Raw genomic sequence first — 7,516 nt, forward strand, 5'->3', positions numbered from 1 at the left:
AGCCTTCCCCTTGGTCGTCAGCACACAGCCCCTCTCCCTCTCTGGGTCCAGAGTCCCCAGTTTCTCCATCTCTCCATGTCATCATCTCTGCCTACATCTGTGGCATCACTGCTTCTCTGGGTAGGGGCTTTCCATCACTGTTTGATGCTTTGTGCATCATTCAATATTTTGCTCATAGCATCCTTCAAGATTATAAGCTGGGCTTCGATATTTTTTTCAGTTCTTCTAGCTTGAATGTTGCGTGTGTTTGGTTTTCTCACTCCTGGTCTTTGCAAATTTCATTATAATACTTGACTTTGTCTTCTTGAGCTGCCCTCTGAAATTTCCTGTTCAACTCGGTTACCTCCTCATTTCTTCTATTTGCTTTAGCGTCTCTATACTGGAGAGCAAGCTTTGGAGTCTCTTTGGACATTCATTTAGGTCTTTTCCTTCTTTCTTGTCTTCTTAATGATCTTTTGCTTTCTTCCTGTATAAGGTTCTTGATGTCACCCCACAACTCTTCTGTATTATTCTTTTCAGAGCAGTTGGTAATGGTAGTGGGGCACCATCTAGTTCTTCTAGTCCCATGATCTTGGAATTGTTTCTGTGCATCTTCAATTTTCTTTACTCTTTTATCTGGATGGGGAGAGACCAACAGTTGCATCTTAGATGGCCACTGATTGGTTTTTAATAGCCTAGTAACTACTCATCAAATAGGATGTAGAACATTGTCTTTGTGGACTGTTATGCCAATTGAACTTTGTCTCCTGAAACCATGATCCTGAGTCTCAGACTCTGTGATACATCTATTCAAGGAGTTCGGTTATATCAAAGTAGTTTTCATGACTTTGTCCCCTGTAAGCTTCACCGCATTGATGGATATATTTGGAGTATAGGTAAGTATATATATAAAAATACTCTCTGTCAAACCTAGTCATGGATATTGTCCCACTGTTTCTGCCACACCCATTCAGCCTGCATGTCTAGTCATGTATCTATTTGTAGATTACTGTTATTGCAGGAGTGTGTATGTAACAGTACTAACCTCTCTTGCATATAACACTTGCACTCCTCCCAATGTCTTCCCCTCCCTCTATCATTTTTTGTTAACATCCTTCCTATTGCCTTCCCCTTCATCCAAGTTAATATGTGTCTACCCTCAAGGATATCATGTTTGGTAAGGAGGAGGGTAAGAAGAAAAGAGGAAGACCCCCAACGAGATGGATTGGCCAACTGGCAGCATCGATGGACTCAAGTGTGGGAACAGTAGTGAGGTTGGCCCAGGATCGGGCAGTGTTTCGTTCTGCTGTGCATAAGGTTGCTATGGGTCGGCATCGACTTGATGGCACCTAACAACAGCAACAACAGCACCCTCAAGTAGCTAATTTCCCCTCCTTTTTTCCTCCCACTCCTGGTAACCTTCAAAGGATGTTTCCTTTTGTGATTAACTTGTTTCGGTCAGCATATCTTTCAAGTTCATCCATGTTATAAGGTGTTTTGCAGATTCATTATTATCCTTTAATGTTGCACAGTATTTTATTGTGTGTATGTACCATAATTTGTTTATTTATTATTCCACAGATGAGCATTTATGTTGTTTCCATATGGTACTATGATGAGCATGGGTGTGCATATATCTATTTGTGTCATGTGTGGCTCTTATTTCTCTAGAATATATACCAAGAAGTGGGATTGCTAGATCATATGACATTCTGTTTCCAACTTTTTAAGGAAGTGCCTTACCATTTCCCATTTTTCATACCCACCTGCAGTGCATGAGGGTTCCAGTCTCTCCATACCCTCAACAGCATTTATTGTTTTCTGCTTATTTGAACTTTGGTATCAATGCTGGGGTGAAATGATATCTTTACTGTTGTTTTGGTTTGTATCACTCTACGCAAAGGAGCTCTGGTAGCATAGTGGTTACGAATCGGGCTGCAAACCGCAAGGTCAGCAGTTTGAAACTACCAGCTGTTCTGTGGGAGAAAGATGAGGTGTTCTGCTCCCGTAAAGATTTACAGCCTCGGAAACCATGTACAGGGTTGCTATGAGTCGGAACCGACTCCACGGCACACAACCACCACAGCCAAGCACTGGACTGATGACCACAAGGTTAGTGGTTCAAACCCACTAACTGTTCCTCCGAAACTACACCCTATAAGGGTCACTGTGAGTTGGAACTGACTTGATGGCACTTAACAACAACAGCAACGGATAATGATCTCAAGCAATTCTTCATATGTTTTCTGGCCGCCCGAATGCCCTCTTTGATGAGGTGTTCAATCCTCTGCCCACTTTTAAACTGGATTATTTCTCTTCTTCTTGTTGAGGGGTTGAATTTTTTAATGCATTTTAGAGATTAGTTCCTTCTGTGATATGTTGTTACCAAAAACTTCCCCTGGTCTTTGTGTTCCCATATCATGTATCCTGAAGTGTGTAGGGTGACCTGAAGCATGGTGGCTTTTAAGCAGCACTTCTGGAATCACCTGTGTACAGCAGACTTGAGAGCCTGCCTAGTATGCCTTCGGTGAAAAAACTAACATAGCAAAGACTGGTTGTGGCATTATGATGTCAGCCCTGGAGGGGGCAGCAGAGACTAGTGAAAGCGGTCCATGAGCGCAGAGAGAAAGGAACAAAAACAAAGCTAGCAGCACCCTGAATCACATACAGAGCACCGACTATGGACCAGGGAGGGTTCAAACTGCCTCTGTTCTATACAGGTTCTCATTGTTTCCTTTACATCTCGCAATAGCTGTGGAAAATAGATGAGATCTTCACTTGACAAAAAAAAGAAACAGAGACTCATTGAAGTGAACTAGACCAAATCTTACAAGCGTATTCCATGGTGGAGCAGAGTTTAGCACCCAGGATAATCTGATTTCAAAGTCTGCACTCTTTCCATTGTACTTCTCAGTTTTCAAGAATAGTTTATGAGACAGTAGATGCATTTAGATATGAACTTTTCAGGTCTGGAATTCTACCAGAGAAAGGACTGCTTATCAGCTGCAGAGGGGAGTAACGAAGGATGTGTAGGAAGAAATCCAATAATTCAAATAAACTAAAATCCCATTTACTCACCAAGTTATCTCAAATCTATCCTCAACTAAATGTCTTTCTACGTCTCTATAATCCATTTCCTTTTCTCTATGCCCATTTGTTGAGGCCCTCTCATCTTATGCTATCAAAATAACCCCTTATATGCCCTCTCTACCTCCTGTCTTTCCTCCCTCAATTCCACTCTGTACAGTTATTTCCTAGTGATATTTAAAAATACAGATCTGATCAAATCATTTCCCACCTAAAACTCTTCAATCGATCTCCACTGCCAAAGGCATGTGAGGATGCCAATTACTGGGTCCCTGATTAACTTTTTCAGTCTCATCTATTATGCTCCAGCCATGGCAACTCTTGCCGTTTTTCAAGCACAACATACTCTCTTGGTATATTGGAATCTATCTCATTCCAATTTCACCTAAATCATTTAAACTCTTTGCCATCTTTTCCTACATCCAGAGTGCTGAGTGTTGTTAAGGGAAAATAATATGGATTTATGTCTCTACATGTTTATGCTCTATCTGGCTTGGAGCCTCCATGTTGTCAGATAATTCTATGTTTTCAAAGACTTCTCTCTCCTCCATTTTGTACAATAACTTGTAAAAAGTGTCATAAACCATCTCTTTAACCTGTCCTTCAGTTCCCTACTACCCTAGAAAAAACATCAGGTTGGAATGCTTAAGCTTTTTGCCCCTATAAACATGTTGTTGGTAAGTGCTGTTGAGTTGGTTCTGACTCATAGTAACCCCGTACAGGGTTTCTGAGGAGTGGCTGGTGGGTTTGAACTGCCAACCTTGTGGTTCAAACTGACCTTGTACTCCAGTGCTTAGCCTACAGCACCACACCAGGACTCCTACAAACATGTAGGCAGGTAAATAAAAAAGTATTGCTACAAAATCATAGAAACCTTTATTAAACAAAAATGTTGAAGTGTGAAGCTACTGTTTCTTGACATATCTTCCATCTTGGTCTATTAAGTTGTGAAGGAGGTATTTTCATCTCTCCAACTATTCCCTGTAGAATTTTGCACTCTTTGATTTACATCACACTAAAATGGCAGTTTTGGCAATCTTAAGGGCCTCAAATCATGTTCCTTTGAAATATTCCTTGAATTTTGGGAACAAAAAGAAATATGAAGGTACAAAATCAGGGCTGTAGGGTGGATGGGGTAAAGTTTCAGAATGAAATTTTTGTAGGAGAACCCTTGGCTGCCCTTGAAGAATGAGCAAGTGTATTGTTGTGATGGGAAAAAAATTCCTCAGTACAACTCTTGGGCCATTTTCTCACCAAGTTTCTTAAAACTTTTTCATAATAAACTCTTAGAGAAAATTCTTTCAAATGATCTCTTTGGAATCCCAAATAGGGCTAGTGAAATTCAAGGCAGAGAGGTCAGATCAGAAGGTTATGGCAACTATTTTTTTGGGATATGCTTAATTAAACTGATTTTGGAGTAATCCTATGCAGCTCAAGCTCACAAGCTGCTTCTAGGAAACCCTATACAGGGTCGCTTTGAGTCAGAATCAACTTGACGGCACCTAACAACAAAAATATATGGATCAAAACCCTAGTAGCAATATTTTTTGATTTACCCTTGTATGCATTTGACCCATCCTTGCTGTCTTCCTCCTTCTTCAGTGGAAACAGACTCCTTATATCGTTAATGAATCCTCTTAACTGTGCTCTGTATTTTATTCCCTCCACCTTCTTTCGTTTTAGTTTAACAACTCCGCCCCCCCCCCCGCTTTTATAAATGGATGCTTTCCCCTTCACCTGTAAACATATTCAAGGATTTCTGCCCCTGTCCCCCCCTCCCCCCCCAGTATGGGTTCAAGCTCACCTTGGAATCCCTATACAGGGTTGCTATGAGTCAGAACTGACTCGACGGCACTTAACAACAACAATGCTATCCCTTCTCGAGTTATCGCTCTGTTTCCCCCCAGATGACAGTTAAAGTTCTTGACAAAAGTATAATCACTAGTAGGCATGTTTTGTATGGTAAGGAGTTAGAGGTTCAGAAAATAATATGTGCTTATGAGGGAGGGAGAAAGGTTGAAGTTGCCAAAGACTTCATTTTGCTTAGGTCTACAATCAATGCTCATGGAAGCAGCAGTGACGATATCAAATGAAATATTGCATCAGGCAAATCTGCACCAAAAGACCTCTTTAAAGTGTTCAAAAGCAAGGATATCTGTTTGAGAACTAAGGTGCGCCTGCCCCACGCCATGTTATTTTCAATTGCCTCAAAAGCATGTGAAAGTTGAACAATGAATAAGGAAGACTTTGGAAGAATTGATGCATTTGAATTATAGTGTAAAGTACCATGTACTTCCAGAAGAATAAATAGGTCTGTCTTAGAAGAATGACAACCAGAATGCTCCTTAGAAGAGACTTTGTCTCTCAGACTTTGGACATGTTGTCAGGAGAAGCCAGTCCTTGAAGGACATCATGCTTCCGAAAAGCGGAAGACCCCTAATGAGATGGATTGACACAGTAGCAGCTGCCTAACAATTGTGAGGCAGTGGTTTGTTCTGTTGGGCCTGTGTTAAAGACCTTTAAGGGTTTTCATGAATAGAAAAGTATACTATATACTAAGACAAAAATGGAGTCCTGGGGTGATGCTGTGCAATAAGCACTGGACTGCTAACCACAAAGTTGGTCATTCAAACCCACCAGCTACTCCTCAGAAACCCTATACAAGGTAACTTTGACTTGGAACCGACTCAATGGCACCCAACCACAACAACATGAAGGGTTTATCTTGAGGTAAAGAATAAAAATGGATTTCTGGTAAAATATAAAGAAGTATAGGTAGTGTCTGAATTACAAATCATTTGTTTTCTTAAATCTGTCTTTAAAGTGAATTTCTATGTAAGTCAGAACACTTAGGTTCAGTTCTTATCGATCTTTGATTAGTCAAATGTATGTCCTATATAGTGTACTTGTCAGTTCATGAAAACCATTAAAGAAACACTTCCAGATACACTAAACTATCTTTAACATAATAATACAGTACTGATATATACTAATATTTTTTTAAAGCTTTTATTGTGAATTGAGTGAATGAAAGTTTACAGGGCAGATCATCAGTTTTCCATTCAGCAAATCATTGCAAAGTTTACAATCCCCTCATGCACCATCAACTAACAGCCTCTATTACCCTTTTATTTTGGATATGCACATACCACATTGAAAAAAATGTATATTCATTTAAATGTCCAAAGGGTGCATTTTGCAAGCTAGCTACCTGCCCACAGGCACACTGCCTTTCTCAGTCCCTGGGCCTAGAGTCCTCTGCTGCTCCCTCTCTCTATGCCATCGCCTCTGCCACCCTCTCTGTTGTCACCACTTTTCTGGTTAGGATCCCTCACTGCTGTCATGCTCTTCCCTCTTGATGGTTATACGATCTTCTGTTCCTGAAATGACAGATGAACTGCTTCCCCCCTTTTAGTTACACCTTCTAGATTTACACTTGTCACAATTGCTTTTAGTCCTGGTAATAATTACTTACAATTGAGTCATAAAACCTATTCCCCTCATCACCAGACTCATCTGGACAAGAGGGAAACTATTCAGTGGAGATTCCATCTTACTCCTCTCATTCTGGGGTGGCCTATAGTCTGTGGGTTAATGTGTTGGACTGCAAAGTCGGTTTGAACCACAAGGTCAACGGTTTAAGCTCACCAGGTCAACGGTTTAAGCTCACCAGTGAGTCCTTGGAAATCCTATACAAGGTCTTTATGGGTTGGAACCTACTTGTCGGCACTTTACAACTACCCCTCATTCGGATACTAAGTACCCCCATGAAAGTTTGCAAGCCAGCCACTTGGTGCATTTATAGCCCCCCAATTTTGATAGCTGCAGTCTAAGTTACCCATTCCTATCAACCCAGTGTACTGAGAAGGCACACTTGATCCTTGATAGGAAGAATCCTTCCCTTTCAGTAGGAATTTTAGGCAACTTCATCTGTAAGTAAAGGTCCAGTTGATCAGGTTGTAGCAATTTACGCTTACTCCTTGTATCAAACTTCTTTATCTTCATCGGGTTGAGTTCTGGTCAGCAAGCCATCCAAGCTAGGTCACATGGGTAGTATCTGTAAGCTTGGGAGTTCTCTCATGCCTCCCCCCACTTCAGATCAGCTGACCACTTCACTCTTATCTCTAGCTCACAGTGGCTAGGTCAGTGTCCCTGGGCTCAGGAGTTCACATGTCTCCCTGACTTTCAAACCAGCCAACCCTTCCTCTTCTTTCTCTCACCTCAAGGTGACAATGAAACATGAAACATGACCAATCTCATCCAATGTCTTCATCGCTACAATTCTTCCAATTCCATTCACAAGTTGACCAGGGCAGTCACCAGAGACAGTTGTGTGTTCCTTTTGAGTTTCAGTCTTAGAAAAGGGTTTACCCTGATGGTCTGACTTTTCTTGCTTTGATTGTTCCAAGGCAAACAACTTAGTTGATATTGTCACAGCCAAATAGTCTGC

This window comes from Chrysochloris asiatica, unplaced genomic scaffold, assembly GCF_000296735.1.
Source record: "Chrysochloris asiatica unplaced genomic scaffold, ChrAsi1.0 scaffold00051, whole genome shotgun sequence".
NCBI lineage: Eukaryota > Metazoa > Chordata > Mammalia > Afrosoricida > Chrysochloridae > Chrysochloris > Chrysochloris asiatica.